Raw genomic sequence first — 18,459 nt, forward strand, 5'->3', positions numbered from 1 at the left:
TGTATTGATGCATCGCAAAAAAAGAGGTGGCGCCTGCGAAAAACGGCCGTGGTGTAGGATAAAATGTAATATTTCGATGATATGTATAAAATTGAAACGAGATCAGTAATGCCGAAAGTTAAATCTTATGCTAAGCATATTTGAAAAATTTTATTTTTGAAAAATATTGACATACCGTGCCCTCTTGTGTAATGCTTGTCAACAACAATAGAATATACATTTACCGTTAACTGGTGTGCGTGCTGAAGTCAACCATTGTAATCGCATTAAACGGTTCAAAAATTGCATGCAATTAACGAGAATGACTGGAATCAAAATTTGATTGAGAAAATTGCATCAGATTGTTTTGTATATGTTTACGAATACCATACTCATACCTTTCTTCTTATTTCAAAATAGATGTGGTCTTATATTGCATAAGACCTCTTATTTCTAATATATACGTGCATGACATGGTGCTTATTGCAATAACACATTGTTTTTAATGAAGAATTATATAATAACAGTTGTAAAATTCTATGCTAGACTGGAATATCAAGTAGTTATAGTACATACAAGTTGTAAAATATATATATATATATATATATATGAGCCTTGTTGTGAGAAAACTGGGCTTAATGCATGTGCGTAAAGTAACGTCCCAGATTAGCCTGTGCAGTCCACACAGGCTAATCAGGAACGACTCTTTCCGTTTTTATGGTATTTTTAGTTTCAAGGAAGTCCCTCCTTACCGAAAATCAAGTGTAGGCGGAAAGTGTCGTCCCTGATAAGCCTGTGCGGACTGCACAGGCTAAACTGGGATGGCACTGTACGCACATGCATTAAGCCGATTTTTCTCAGTACAAGGCTCATATATATATTTAGACTTAAGTTTTATAATCGGTGGGTGAATACGGGCACGGTGATGTCACGTTGGGATATTTGTGCATGAGGCCTTTCTTTTTGTATTAAATATAGAAATTTCATATCGATTATTAATTAACAATACCAAATATCACAGGTTTATATTTCTGATTACTTAAGTTTTAGTGACACTATCATTTTGGTTTCAGATAAGTGTACTTTAAGTTTAGAGTTTCGTTAAGCAGTTATACTTTACATAAAAAAACATCATGAACACTTTCAAGATACGTGTCGGCTAGTTACGTTGTTATTTCCCTGGACAACGTATGTGAATTTTGTGGAAATTTTCTAGAAATAATGTTCAAGTCCATTTTGATCCTGAGTCTGATATAAGGAGATCAGTTGTCAATTTATTTCGGAAGGATGTGCACATTATACTGGTAAACAATCGGAACCAGGACATAATTGAGTTGCTGAACTGTTAGTTAATCATAATATGAGTGAAATACATTTGTAATTTCGAAAAAAATGGCGAGAATTCTATATAAAAAATACTTCGCTGTAATCATTTATAAGCCCGAATGCGGATATATAATAATGGCTCCGTCCTTCCGTCAAACGTCGGGGTCAAGGTTTGTTCGGTCCGTCCTGATTCGTTTCTGCATAGTAACTGTTCAATGTCTGGATAAATGTGTGTATAAATGCTGATATTTATTCTCTTTACGTTTTGTTTCGTTAATGGGCGACGAGGCTTCACAACGCTCAGGCTCCGCGGCCACAGTTCAATGACATATTTCATGGTCAAAAGTCGGCGATTTTCACGCACAACTTTTTTTTGTATCGCCTGGGCGTAATTTTATTTATCTTCAGATAATAAATACCAATGATCAGACGATGTGTCACGTATACTCATAACTAATTATTTTCCATTACGTTCAAGTTCAGTTAACTGTTTTGAATGTCAAAGTCCATACATTGCCCAATTAACGCTAGTTTGTATGTACTTTTGTACTGTAGTATATTCCTTACGTAAAACACTTCGAAGGCCATTGTATAGATACAGACCGGTTTATGTCACACAATAAAAATCTGCAATTAATTAAAATTTAAAAATTAAAAAAAAAATCAAAGTCCAATTTCAAACAACTGTGTATTAACATTGATAACAAAGGTACAATAATTAAAGGCTTTATACAAGCTTACTCATGTCTGACATAACCTCTAAAGTTGCTGCTCACATAAGGTTTCCTATTCTTCTCCATATTGTATCCATGTTTTCCCAACATGGTCATTAAAAACGCAAATTTCTCGACAAAAAATAGTTTTCTGGAGAAAGCCTGCTGAGAGGTTATGTTAGACATGTGTAAGTTTGTATAAATCCTTTAATTATTGTAGTGGCTTGCAAATTATAGCAGTTTTTCTCCCCTAAATGTCTGAATATGGCCCATTTTGCCCGATCTTCTACTTCAGGGAGCCACATTTCTCTCATTTTTAAGAAAATTTGTCAGGATTTTTTTCTACATGTAGGCCAATACCTTTGTTATCAATGCTAATAGACAGTTGTTTGAAATTTGACTTTGAAATTTTTTAATTTTTCCAATTTACTTACCCCATGTATGTTCACGCTAAAATATACAAAGCTGCTTGGATTGTATTATGCTGCTCACAAGGTATCGGGTTTCCTGGCGTGCACCTGATCACAACATGCTCATGGTTAGCCCGTCGTCCGTCGTGCTTCATGCGTAGTGCGTCGTGTGTCGTACGGCGTCAACATTTGCTTTGTTAACACTTTAGAGGCCACATTTATTGTGCGATCTTCATAAAATTTGGTCAGAAGATTCGCCTTAAAGATATCTTGGACGAGTTTGAAAATATTCATAATTGCTTGAAAATATGGCCACCAGGGGCTGTGCATTTCTCCTTATATAGTTAACACTCTAGAGGCCACATTTATTGTGCGATCTTTAAGAAATTTGGTCAGAAGATTTGTTCCACAGATATCTTGGACGAGTTCGAAAATGATTCCGGTTGGTTGAAAACCCTGGCCGCCATTGGGAGGGGCATTTTCCCTTATATGACTTTAGTAAAACCTCATTAACACCCTAGAGGCCAAATTTATGGTCCGATCTTCATAATACTTGGTCAGAACACACGTCTTAATGACATCTTGGATAAGTTCGAAAATGATTCTGGTCTGATGAAAAACATGGCCACTATGGGGCGGGGTATTTTTCCTTAATGGCTATTTATAAGCCTATAGTTAAACCTTGTTAGCGCTCTAAAGGCCACATGTATTTCATATCTTCATGAAACCTGGTCAGAAGATTCGTCTCAATGATATATTGGAGGAGCTCGAAAATGGTTTTGGTTTGTTGAAAAAACTAACCGTTAGGGGGCAGGGCATTTTTCATTATAGAGCTATATATTACAATAGTAAAACATTGTTAACACTCTAGAGGCCACATTTATTATCTGATCTTAATGAATCTTTGTCAGAAGATTCGCCTCAATGATATCTTTGAGGAATTCGAAAATGGTTTCGGTTGGTTGAACACATGGCCGCAACGGGGCGGAGCATTTTTCTTTCCATAGCCTATAGTAAAAACTTGTTAACACTCAACTTGTCGCATTTATTGTCCAATCGTCATGACATTTGGTCACAACATTTGTTTTAATGATATCTTGGATCATTTCGAAAATAGTTCCGGTCTGTTGAAAAACATGGCCGCCAGGGGTCTGGGAATGTATCCTTATATGGTTATAGTAAAACCTTGTTAGCATTCTAACAGGTACATTTTTAGTTCACTCTTCACGAAACTTTGTCAAAACATTTGTTCTTATGATATCTTGGCCTGCACTGAGCAGGTCACTTCCTTTTTATCTCAGGTGAGCGACTTTGGGCTTTTCAGGCCCGCTCGTTTACGAAATTTCTACGAAAAAAAAATGTTTCAAGTGGGATGAATTACGAATTATTGAAAACTGCAATGAAGCATGGTAATCACATATGTTGGCGGGGCTAAAATTGTGTTATTGGTTAGGGACACAATAATTTTGTTAATTGGTGGTGTTAATAAGTGCTATCGGTCACGGATATACTTAGACTTAAAATATAGAGTCAGCGTATAAAATATTATTGTGCGCTGGTGGCTAATAAATCGATATATTCAAACGGTAAATTGTATCGCGGAACGGTTTTGTTTAATTGCAATCTGAATTTAAAAAAATCCTACATAACGCCCAAAACTTTTATGTGCAACAGTGCTTTCAATGTTGATTTTCGTCAGTTGTGTTTGATTTGTTTGTAACGCCCCGTCATCTTCATGAATGTGTCACGATGACGCACGAACATTTAGGATACGTTCTTGGTGAATCAAATGATTGTATTTTATCCCACTTTTACAGCGAATTCGGTTGATTAAAGCCCCGTTGATTAAATATCATCTATAATCAACGGCAGGAAATGACTTTAATATTTCGACGAAATGACGTCATAAATCCAGCGAAATTATCCAGTCAAACTTATTTTGTTTAAACAAAAAGGTTTACAAAATATAAAGTGGGATAAATAGAATAATAGATTAGTGTTGATTATAGATCAGGTTTATCATGCTCGGCACGAAAACGAAAATGCCCTCGCCAAGGCTCGTGCTTTTTGTTTTCAAAGCCTTGCATGATAAACCTGATCTATAATCAACATTAACCTATTATTCTCTATGTCTACCTAGGTAATACAATGAAAATATATTGGTGATTCAATTGACCAGTCGCCAGCTGTCAATCAAACTCACGAAATAATCAATCAGATTTCGTTTATTGCGGCCACATGGTCCGACAAACAAAGACTGTCGGAGTAATGGATAAAGCGTTTTATGAAAACACAAATTAGTGGGCGGAGCGATCTCGTATTTGGCGACTGGTCAATTGACCAGTCGCCAAAATAAGCGATCGCCTCGGTCACTTATCTTTGTTTACATACAACGCTTACTCGGTTACTCCGACACTCCTGATTTGTCGGACCATGTGACGGCAATAAACGGAATCTGATTGGTTGAGCCGTCAATTTGATTGACAGCTGGTGATCGATCAATTGCTTAAGGAAAACTGTATAATTGGTAAGGGTTTAAAGTGTATGTTTTATACACTTCTGTATTGATATAAAAAGCATAGTGATAAGGAAATATTGATACTCAAAAAGGTAAACAGTGGAAATATCATTTTCGATAAGTTCGTGATGAATCAAATAGTCTACGTACGTCATTATTTGCAGAATAATGGATGGTGATTTGCCTTATAAAACATATTATTAATGTGTATGTTGTTTTCACATCTGTATAGTATGCTTATTGAGGTATAAAGTATAGTTATAAGGTGCACAGTTGGAAAAATTCAGTTTGCGGACATAGTGATCTAAACTCCATTGGTAAATAATGGAAATATTAGCTTTTTTTAAAGAGAAATTTGGTAATGGCGGACATTCTTTTTATACATTCTAATGTTAGCTTTTGATTGTTATCCCTGGATGTGCTGATTGCACTAAACTACATCTTAAATGCATATTTCATACTGTTTTATAATTATTTATTTACCAATATGCAATTCTGTAGTGGCACATTTTCTTTGTATGACCCCATGTAAAGTGCCTTCAAGTTTTACCTATAGCGAACGCAGATTGTCGAATGAAACATATAAATGAATCGTGTTTTGAGAGAACTGGGCATAATGCATGTGCGTAAAGTGTCGTCCCAGATTAGCCTGTGCAGTCCACACAGGCTAATCAGGGACGACACGTCCGCATAAACTGGATTTTTGCCATGAAGAGACTTAATTTAAACGAAAAATGTTATAAAAGCGAAAAGTGTCGTCCCTGTTTAGCCTGTGCGGACTGCACAGGCTCATCTAGGACGACACTTTACGCACATGCATTATGCCCAGTTTTCTCAGAACACGACTCAAATGGTTAAAAAATAGATCTAAAGAAACGAAAAGAAAATGTAAAATTATGTTCATTCATAGCATGGTGGAGTAAGTGTACGGTGACCAAGGTTATTGTAAATGTACTGGTCACACTACAATATGATATGTCGTACTCATCACCAGCGCAGACATCCACGCTAAATTAAGACATCCGGTGTATTTAAATAGATCTCATTTGTCTTGAAAACACGGACTGTAAAACTTCTCTTACGGCTTTCAATTGTGAATATTTTGTACTTATCAATTTTACTGATTGCATGTGAATGTTCGTACTTCTAAAGGTAGAACATCAAACTGAGCCGTGCTCTCGGAAAACTCTTTATCATTTAAGTGGAAAGTGTCGTCCCTGATTAGCCTGTGCGGACTGCACAGACCAATCAGGAACGACACTTAACGCACATGCATTAAGCCACCTTTTCACAGAGCGCGGATCAAACTTTTAATTTTACAACCTGAGCGAAGAGATATAACTTGTTACGAACAAGGCTTTTTCATAGTTTTACCGCAATTACACGCAGCCTGGTGATAGTAGATTAAAATATTATTTCTATGTTGTATGATTTAAAGAACGTTGTTTATTTTAATTGTGGACGGTTACTGTTATCCATAAACGTTTAGTTATAAAGAAAATATCAGGGATTTAAACAAACAAACAAAACTTGTCCATCAGATCTGGATGAAATGTTTTACTGTGTCTATCGGTAAACCCAAAGGTGACGTATGCGTTTGTCAATTATTAAGCGAGATCCCCAGTTAATGTTTGTTTCACATTAAATCGTACACCATGGTGAACGAGAAACAACTTATTTATGTAAGACTTGATTAAACACTCGATAATATTATTGATTTAATGTGCTTTTCTGTAATAACAGTGTGACAATTATTATGAATACGACATAATACTTGTCGTACTTTTATAACAGGAAAGCTCATGAAACATAGTTTTACCTACTTATAAGACGATTATTTTGATAAATAGAGTATACAAATGCAACACGAAACTTTAAACAGGTAGGTTAAACGAAAACTAAATAACACAATTATTAATAGCAGAAAAGAATATAAGTAAGTTTGATAAGGTATCATAAATAAATATTAATAATCCGTTTAATTATAAGTCTTTACATCATAGATTTAAGCTGTTACCAAATGCTGTTTTTTAGACTGACAGAGCACAACATCTAGCCGCTCGCGGACGGTTAACAAAATAACTAAACGGAATGGCCTTAAGCTATAAACACTATTATACAAAAATATTATTTAACATGGAATGATCGACATGGTTTTACTGTGCCAGCTCGACAAACTTTCGTCGACCTGAAAAAACAACATTCTAGCAGTAAGAAAATTTCGACCGTACGAAAATAGAAACAGAATTAACAAAGAAACACAATGTCTGCAACCTTTTTCTAATCGATACGACACCATCATATGCGACCATACACAAATAAAGGAATATGATAATTTCAATTGTTATTTCTTATACATATGCTTTTGCATAATTACATACACAATACAATACACATTTGCAAATCTATAAAATTAACTTTGTTAATAAGTATAGAGTTATATTTCGAAAATAACCAATATAAGCGGTCATTGTATAGTTTCGTTTTAAGAGAGAGAGAGAGAGTACATGTACATATGACCTTTTTGCATATATACTTCAACGTTTGTAGTCTTTTATTTCATTTAACCGGTTAATTAACCGATTACAGTAATAGGTTAACCGGATAATGTTCGTTAACATGTTCATCACTTAACCTTTTACCTGTAGTTGCATCCCATAGCTATATTCCCTGGATTATAATTTTAAACGGATCCATGTACTTAAAAACGTCGTTGTTGTACACGCTAAATATGAACATAAAATACGCGTTCAACATAAAACTACCGTTAAACTATGAGTTTTGATTTATCATTGTGTATCAGTCAGTTGACAGTGATTTCCTGGTTTTGATGTATTGGTTTGCTTGCAAACATTGTCTTTTTATTGCAGTTTTACTTAGAAAATTAATTCATGTTCATCATAAACAACAATGAAATTTATTGACAACAACGCAGCGTCTCTTAAAATAAAATTAATGTACTCATGCACATACTGTTTGTTTTGTGAAGCGGCACGTGCTCTGAACTACCTGCACTGCCTTCACTGCGCATTCCTTGACACACGGATCTTGGATTGTAAAATATATTTATACACTTAAAGTGTCAGAAGAAAACGCCGCATCAAAAAAGTGTATTGCCCGTGAAATAAAATTATAGATAACTTAAAATTATCATAATAATGACTCATATTTCTATTTCTAAAATGACTCAATATACTTACCCGCATAAGGGTCCATCCTTGCACGTTTGCACAATAAAAAATAATTTAGAAATTGCAAACCACTCTTGGTATTGCAAAGTCGTTTACGATTATGTTATTTGATGTAATGTTTTGCTGTTGTTCGTTCCTTGTAAAAACCTTTAACGAACTATAACCAATAAGAATGGTATATTAATCGATATAGATCGATCATATTAACAATAGCATATGATCCAAACTGGGCTGTGTTCATGTGCGTAAATTTTCGTCAAAGATTAGCCTATGATGTTCACACAGGCTAATCAGGGACAACACTTTCAGCCTAGACAGGAGTTGCGTTCAGAAGCGACTTGCTTTGAACGAAAAATCCATACCAGCGGTAAGTATCGTCCCTGATTAGCCTGTGCGTTATGCTCAGAATAAACTGTGATGACGCTTTGCACGCAAGCATTATGCCTGGATTTCACAGAGTGCATCTCATGTGTAATTAATAATAACTATTTATGCTTTATATGATGAGACATCGACCGAAGTTTCCACACGATTCTTAACAGAGGCAATTGATATCTCGAGTCACAGGTACTTGAACAAATGTTTTGGTCCTTATATATATATATAATAAGAGAAAAGGTATCCAACGATGAATCGACCGAAAATCGCTTTCCGTCATAACTGACGTTTTGACGTCGAGAATAACACACTTCGATTTTGGGGTCATATATGTGAAACTTTTAGCTGTTTTGGACATACTTGGTGAGTTTTCATCAAATAAACGGAGTTTAGTCATAGATGGACGCTTCCTGCTGGCAACCACAACGACATATGTGTGCATTGTTTGATCTTACATGCTGTTGCATAGTGTAATTCAATAGACCCGTGAAATCATTGTTGGATACCTTTTCTCTTATATATGGACCAAACAAAAAAATTCAAGTACCTGTGACTCGAGCTCTCCGCACTAGTGATTACAAAATTATCTATGCCTTTTTTAAATAAACGTATGCGAAAAGGACGAATCCAACTATTTATCTTATCAAATTGATTTCACAACTAAATCTAATTAAATAAGACGGGCTTGTTTTGCAGTTTGTGTAATATGCCCTACTTCAGCGACACGTACGTTGCTTGGCGCACGGACGAATTTAATTCAATTTTGTGACACCTTAGATGTTCGTTTCAAGTATGAGTTAATTAATGTATATACTTAATTAATAAAAAGTCGCGTTGTTTATGTTCGAAAACATTCCTTTGAACATCGATGAGTAAATGAGGTTTTGGGTACATAAATGGGCAAAATATATAATCCAATTTATTAGTTACTGTTTCAAATTTTTAGCTCACCTGATTGCTAAAGTGAGCTTTTCTGACCGGTCTTTGTCCGTCGTACGTCCGTCCGTCCGTTAACATTTGCTCGTAAACACTCTAGAGGCCACATTTGTTGTCCCATCTTCATGAAACTTGGTCAGAAGCTTTGCCCAAATAAAATCTCGGCCGAGTTCGAAACTGGGTTGTGCCGGGTAAAAAACTAGGTCACTAGGTAAAAAAAGAAAGAAAACCCTTGTAAACACTGTAGAAGTCACATTTTATGTTCAATCTTCATGTTACTTTGTCAAAATGTTTTTCTTATTGATATCTTGATTAAGTTTAAATGTGGTTCCGGTCTGTTGAAAAACATGGCCGCCAGTAGGCGGGGCAGTTTTCCTTATTTGGCTATAGAGAAACCATGTAAACACTGTAGCAGTCACAATTTTTGCCCAATCATCATGAAAGGTGGTCAAAACATTGATTCAATTGATATCTCGGACGAGTTCGAAAATGGTCCAGATCGGTGAAAAAACATGGCCGCCAGTGGGCGGGGCATTTTTCTCTATATGTATATAGTGGCAGTTTTCCCTATTTGGCTTTAGAGAAACCTTGTAAACACTCTAGAAGTCACGATTTTTGTCCAATATTGTTTTGCTCATGTCGGCCCTTATGTCTGTCCACCAGATGGTTTCCGAATGATAAGTCAAGAACGCTTAGGCCTAGGATCATGAAACTTCATAGGTACATTGATCATGACTCGCAGATGACCCCTATTGATTTTGAGGTCACTAGGTCAAAGGTCAAGGTCACGGTGACCCGAAATAGTAAAATGGTTTCCGGATGATAACTCAAGAACGCGTACGCCTAGGATTATGAAACTTCGTAGGTACATTGATCATGACTTGCAGATGACCCCTATTGATTTTCAGGTCACTAGGTCAAAGGTCAAGGTCAAGGTGACCCGAAATAGTAAAATGGTTTCCGGATTATAACTCAAGAATGCTTATGCTTAGGATCATAAAACTTCATAGGTACATTGATCATGACTTGCAGATGACCCCTATTGATTTTTAGGTCACTAGGTCAAAGGTCAAGGTCACGGTGACGTCACGGTGACTCAACTTAGAAAAATGGTTTCCGGATGATAACTCAAGAACGCTCAGCCTAGGATCATGAAACTTCATAGGTACATTGAGGTGACCCAAAATAGTAAAATTGTTTTACTCAAGAACGCTTATGCCTAGGATGATGAAACTTCATAGGTACATTGATCATGACTCGCAGATGACCCCTATTGATTTTCAGGTCACTAGGTCAAAGGTCAATGTCACGGTGTTTCAACTTAGAAAAATGGTTTCCAGATGATAACTCAGGAAGGCCTATGCCTAGGATCATGAAACTTCATAGGACCCATCCAGTAAAAGACTAGCGCTTAAACCACTCGGCCATCCGCACTGACATATTACCATTAGTATTTTATACTTTATAAAAACAATCATCGGAATGTCACAAAATATAAAGATAACAGCAGAACTTTCCAAATTATACAATCGTGTTGCGTTTGTATCACTTTATAATTTTCCGGGTTTTGAATCGCCATAATGCATATTTTAGAGCATGGTAAATATTCAGTTTTACTGTGTTCTTGTAATAAAACACAACATTAATACAACAAAAATGTACAGATCTAAAAAAAGTTTTTTTCATATTTTGTCAATTAATCAAAAAGTGTGAAGGTCTCTTTAAGTCAATATAACAGAGATGACGCCAATTCAATATAGTTGTGTTTATATCTATACCCGCCATCTGTGCAGTTGTAATATGTGCAAATAGACAACCGCAATATGGTAATTTAATGGGTGGTAGTAATGAGGCATAAAAGGAAAGCAGATAAGTTTTATTTGCTATTAAGTACTTACCAGATTGTAAGTTTCCGTTTCGGTTACAGTTTTTCAATCGATTAATTGTTACTACAACCCATTAAATTATCATTGCGGCTGTCTACTTTCACACATCACAACTGCACAGATGGCGGATATAGATATAAACACAAATGTATTGACTTGAGCAAGCTTTGATTATCGGCGCACACATCAGAATAAATCTTCAGTGCATCGCTCGTTGTTAATGTTTATTTGGGAATGCGATTTCTGCATATACATGTACATGTAATTTAATCTTTAACCGTCAACGCCGCGTAAGTGCATATGTGCACCATCTATACTCGCAGCACATGTTTATTCAAAGGGACACTTTATTTGCATCCATTAACACTTTGCACATCTTCAGTTTCATGTTCATCTAAACTTTGGTCACATCCATAGTTCTTACAAATGCAGTCACATAAATGTTAATGTTAACATTGCTACGAAATCATCCAAGCGTTTTTATAGTAGCTTATTTTACGTTAAATAGCTATTAAAACGTTTGTAAAGACAAATATTCACAACTATTCCGTTACGATAAAATACAGGCGACATTATAAGAAAATTCAAATAATAACGTTCAAACCACAAGCAACAACAAAGACCAAAGCCAATGACGCAGCAATAAAATGATGTTATTGGGGATTGTTATTTGAGCCTCGTTCTGAAAAAACTGGGCTTAAAGCATGTGCGTGACTTGTCTTCCCAGATAAGCCTGTGCTGTCCGCACAGGCTTGTCTTGAACGACACTTTCCGCTTTATGGATTTTCTGTTTAAATGAAGTCTCTTCGAAACAAAAATCTGAAACGACGGAAGTGTCGCTCATGATTAGTCTGTGCGGACTGCATATGCTTATCTGGGAAAACACACATGAATTAAGCCCAGTTTTCGCAGAGCGAGGCTCAAATATTCGTAAAGTCTTGCTAAAACAGGTAAACTCACGTTTAAACATGCTACAACAAAATTAATTCCGTGTTTGTATGATATATAATTAATTAAATCAAAACTTTTTTACGCATCCATTTATTTTCAAACAGCTATTGAAGTAGAGCAAAATCATTTGTAAAAAAATATAAAAGCAATAAATTATCTCGTTTGATATTACTTTAATTTATACGTCTTAAATTGCTTTCTTACGTATTTTTGTGATTAATAAATTCATAAGACAAGAGGGCCAAGATGGCCCTAGTTCGCTCACCTGAGAGGAGTCAGTTCATTCAATCTTTACCAAACATCAAACTTGACTTAGATATAGACAAACATCCTGGTCAAGTTTCATCATAATTGAACCAAAACTCTGGCATATGGAGTGATTTTGTTTTTGTAAGATTTGACCTGGTGGCCTATATTTTGAGTTGATCCCTCTTACCAAACATCAAACTTTGCTTACAAAAATAAATATTATGACCAAGAAATGTGACTTCTAGAGTGTTCACAAGCTATAAAAAACTGCCCCCCCCCGCCGGTCATGTTATTCAACTGACCGAAACCATTTTCAAACTCAACTCTCATATCAAAGAAACAAATTTTCTGACCAAATTTCATGAAAATTGGGCCAAAAATGTGAGTGTTCACATGTTTTCACTATATACATATAGAGAAAAATGCCTCGCCCACTGGCGGCCATGTTTTTCACCGATCTGGACCATTTTCGAACTCGTTCTAGATATCAATAAAACCAATGTTTTGACCAACTTTCATGATGATTGGGCAAACATTGTGACTTCTAGAGTGTTTACAAGGTTTCTCTGTAGCCAAATAAGGAAAACTGCCCCCCCCCCCCGGCAGCAATGTTATTGAACTGACCAGAACCATTTTCGAACTCTACTCTCATATCAAGGAAACAAATGTTCTGACCAAATTTCATGAAAATTGGGCAAAAAATGTAACTTCCAGAGTGTTCACATGTTTTCACTATATACATATAGAGAAAAATGCCTCGCCCACTGGCGGCCATGTTTTTTCACCGATCTGGACCATTTTCCAACTCGTCCGAGATATCAATAAAACTAATGTTTTGACCAACTTTCATGATGATTGGGCAAACATTGTGACTTCTAGAGTGTTTACAAGGTTTCTCCATAGCCAAATAAGTGTCATGTTTTAATATAAATATACTATTATTCAGTTTACAATCCGGATGCATTTATTTTATTCGATACCATGTACAATATGTTGCTCGAATGCCATTTGATATTAAAGGGGCTTATTCACGGTTTAATAAAATGTCGATTTAAAAAAACTGCCTAAGTTACAAATGGAATGTATACATGGCGTTTGAACAATCGAAATAACACTCCTGACAACAAAACACGGATAAAATATTGGATACACATCATTCAAAATCTGTTAAATAATAATGCGTTTATCACGCTTTTCATCGACAATTTTTTTTTAAGTCAGCATGACGCAGTAGTATAAACTTAGATTTTGGGGTCTTGGTTACAAATTATTTTTCATTATCTTTTTCCTTGCTATTATAATTAATGTTTTTTTTAATATGATATATTTGGTAGTAACACATTTAATGATTTGTTTTTAAATACGAAAATCTGTGTGAACACGTCCCTTAAATGTGATATTTTCACAAAGCGTGTCGTATAATAAGTCGAATCCTAAATTGCCACAACAACAGCTTGTTTGCGATTTCAGATTTCTTTTACGCTAATGCTATTTTGATCATATGTTTTAACGCGATGTCTTCTGCGTAATTAGTCGATTCTTAGGCAATGCTACCGATTTCCATCTGCGCCTACATGGGAAAATATTGCGATAAATATATTCCGAAACACACACACGGAAACAGAGAAGCAAAACGTGTTGTTACTATCACATGTACACGTAATTGATTTACATTTTAAACGGAGATTTGTCGCAAAAAGGAGAAAATTACGAAATAAATATTAAATTGGTTCAACAAATAAAAAGCAAAACGTGTCAATGACGACGATGGTTACTTCGATGGTTACTTTAGATACATACCTTTCAACATCCAGTAATCATTCTGCCATAAAATCGTGGTCTGATTGCGAGTATATAAGTCCATACTCAACAAGTCAAATACAGAAGACCTCAAGGTGTAAATTAAGTACTTAATATAACACTAGATAAATAGTTGTGTGGGATTGCCGGTTATACGAATAATGCTCGAACAATTGGAAAACATGGAATCTACCGGTATGTTAGATTACTTATTAAAAAATAATGCGTGTAAATAGTGATATACATTAGGAATATTTTTTCTTGCATACATTAAATTATGAAAAATATAATTTATCAATAAATTAAAAAAATAATAATGTAGAAAAACAATAATAATACAAATTCACAAAAAAAAATTAAAATAATAATAATAATAATACAAATAATAATAATAATAATAATTATTATTATTATTATTATTATTGTTATTGTAAAAGATAAATTTTTTTATTTAAAATATACGTTTTAAACAATAATTCTCATTATAAATAATTATTAAACACTAGTATTTTAAACATTAAACTTGTTAGTAAATGATGAAGATAATCTTGTGGGCTTTGATCATTTGATATTTTGTTGAATGATCACTTGCCCGAACATTGATAAAATATATAGGAATGTCATTTTTAGCGTTTTATAATCTGTTTTAACTATAACTAGTTTAAAAAAACTGCATTGATTGTAAATTTTCCGTTTCCGTTACAGTTTCTCAATCGATTTAAATATTCTAGGCCTAATTGCTTACGCGTTTTGTCATTAAGATACATTTAAGCTATACCAACAGTCTCATGGGCAAAAATAACACCACTTACCTACTTATATAACTGATGGTGATATGTCTGAAATCTTTTACATAATTGTTTGTAATATTTAAATTTCATAGCAACAATATGTGAATACGATAATGTGGTGAAATATCCATGACCTTGTGGTGTTTTCCTTGGACAAATACCTGCTTATCGACCTGCGAGAGATGTTTAGCGTTTTTTTTTGTCACTGGTCAGACTCATATTGGAAGCCTTGGCCTTTTATTATGTACATAAATAATTAAACGACACATCGATTTGAAACTTGTTCATGTAGGCGAAATTGTAGGATGACTGCTTTGGTCTTTATGAAAACAATTGTCGAGTAGTTCTTATCGACAACGATTCACACATCAAACAAAAAGTCAGTTTAGATGATAATTACGTCTGACATTTGCCGTTGGTATAAGATATTTGCTTAAAGTAAAACAAGCCCAAAGCAAAATGCAAACTATGAATTTCTTACGACCTTAACTACCAATGCATTACATTTTCTGTTTAATATGACCTTTGAATTTCGTTGTATTCTGAAAATATTTCTGTAAACGTTCTTTCCTTTTCTCAATATTCTGTTACAGAAACCACAAAAAACGCGGATCTTAAATCCATTCGACAAAACGTACTTTAAAGTTATTCGTTTGCACACATAGGCATATTGTGTGCGCATATATAGTGAATAAAGTACGTTATATTACTGATTGTTCAAAATAAAAGAATACAGATGTTTTTAGTGAATTATACTGTATACCATATTATCATTAAATAATTGTTAAAACAAAACAGAAAAATAAAAGTGACAATTCAAGAGATGTTATTTCATGCTGTCGGACAATACACTGTTGTTTATTTGCGTGATATTCGGTGTCATAAATATGACGCCATAACAATTACAAAAGTGTCGATATAAATGCTATAGTAGAAACTAATGCGTTGGTTTCAAACTGTTTTCGCTTGAATGTATTGTTTTCTTATTTTTTTCGACGTAACTTAAACATGTTTTGAGTCGAGAGACTTAGATTTCAAGCGATAGGTCTCCTCATTGGGAACATTGAATTCCACTAAAAATGAGAATTTTTCATGTTCAAGGGAATGCATACTAATAAATACCATGACATGTTTTAGGCTAACTGCTGGGAATAAAAACGTAAACACTTCTTTGCATAAGCAGTAAAATTATAGTTTAAAACATGTTATCGGCATAAATATTCTTGAACTAAACATATTAATAAAAACAAATCTAATGAGGTATGTAATAATCAGAATTATTAATTCAGTCACATGAAGAAATGATTTACCATTCGTAGTCTTAATAGTAGCCCCTGGCCAGTATATAACAGAAGGGGAAATGTAGTCTGTTTGGCCTGGTATCAAATATGGCTGACGAGGTATACAGTCAAAATAAGGCATCTCAACAAGATATTTTGTGTTTTATGCAATCAGACTAAGCAGGTGTGAACAGATTTGTTTGCTACATTTATTTATTTATTTATTCACTCGTAAATGTGCAATACATATCATTACTCTATATTTTTAATTAATAATTTCAGAGATGTCGAGCAAGGAACAAAGACGTCGCGTTGGTATACTGGGAACCGGGGACTTCGCAAGAGCGCTAGCAAAACGACTCTTCTTTTCCGGATATGACGTCATATTGGGAAGCAGAAAACCGGAAAAGAAAGCGATGTCAGCCATTGACCAGTGTCTGTGCAATGTTCAACTGATTTCCGTCGAAGAGTGCATCAAAAGCACATCAATCATTTTCCTTGCTGTTCATTTCGACAATGTCAAGGAGCTTCTAACAGAACACATCGAGAAACTGGAAGGGAAGATTGTGATTGACGTCTCCAATAAAGACAGACCAAGCACCGTCACGTCGAACGCGGAACTCGTCCAGAAAATGTTTCCAGGCTGCAAGGTTGTCAAGGCGTTTAACGTCATTTCCGCCTATGCGATGGAGAACGACTACAACTCGAGCAGTAAACAGGTCTTCATTGCGAGCAACAGCGAAGGCGCGAGAGATGTGGTGGCAAATATTGCCAAGGACATGAACTTCCGACCAGTGGACTTTGGAGGGCTGTTTGCTTCTCGGAGAATCGAGAAACACCCACTGAGGCTTTTCCCGGAATGGAGAGGTCCGATTGGCTTTGCGGTTGGCCTTTTCAACGCATGGCTTTTATACCTTATCTATATCTACTATATTGCGGAGTCCAAATACCAATGGGAGCAACTTTTCGTCAAAGTGCTGAACAAAGCTATTTGCATGTCAGGCATAACGACGTTGTCAGTAACATACTTGGCCAGCAGTTTTGCGACCGTTTTCAAATTTACTACGGTACGAAGCATATACGTTTCTCGCGGTGGCTAGACAAATGGTTGACGAATCGGAAGCAACTAGGTCTTATATCTTTCGCGCTAATATCAATACACGTGATTATGTCAGTGCTCATCATGTCTCCAACGTACTTTAGCTCCTGGTACCACAGCACTGCAATCACCGTTCCTGCAAATCTCACTGCGCCATTTCAGTTTAAACAGGGCACGTGGATGAACTGGAAAGGAGAGGCGGCTTGCTTGGTTGGCATTATAGCCTACGTGGTACTTTGTTTTATCTGCGCCACTACGTTTCCGTCCGTCACGGACACGTTAAACTGGCGAGAGTGGAGGTTCGCGCAGTCTAAGATGGGACACGCTGCTTTATTGCTTTCTGTCGGACACGTTCTTGTCATGGGGCTACCCGGATGGCTGTCGAAGCCGCATCTCATTTACAAATCTATCACATTCCTGTGTTCAATTTTACCGTGGATAACATTATTACTTAAACTTTTATTTTCTCTTCCGTGTGCTGACCGATACGTGATGAAGTTACGCAAAGGTTGGGAGAGACACGCGGACAAATGCAAAGCGGACTGCGTTCGACCCGTAAAACACGAGGGTTATGTTGCTATTGACATGAACTCAGGAAAGCGGATGTCGTGTCAGGACGCGTGCGCATGTCCTGATGACAGGATACCGATGATGAACATTGGGGGCTCGGATTGTGATTGTGCTAGTGATGACCTTGTATTGAACGTTCCTTAGGTTTTAATGGGAATGTTCTAGAAAAGAGACAACACTGTAATAAAATCAAATGCCCATTTTAATAAGGTTTTAAAAGACGGAAACAAAACGGTGCTTCAGTTATATATGTATAGATGTCAACTATAAAATAGTTGGACCACTGGGTGATAAAGTCCGTGTGCATATTTAGGTGTGTATTGTTTTAAAAAGATATTCTTCCGAAACAAACACACACAGGACATGTGTAAACAATGAACAA

At 35.6% G+C, this 18,459-nt stretch overlaps 1 pseudogene; it reads left to right on the plus strand.

Moving 5' to 3' along the window:
• The window catches only part of LOC127834217 (metalloreductase STEAP4-like), a 117,142-nt pseudogene extending 98,683 nt beyond the window's left edge, over positions 1-18,459 (plus strand).

Source organism: Dreissena polymorpha, chromosome 6 (genome assembly GCF_020536995.1).
Source record: "Dreissena polymorpha isolate Duluth1 chromosome 6, UMN_Dpol_1.0, whole genome shotgun sequence".
NCBI lineage: Eukaryota > Metazoa > Mollusca > Bivalvia > Myida > Dreissenidae > Dreissena > Dreissena polymorpha.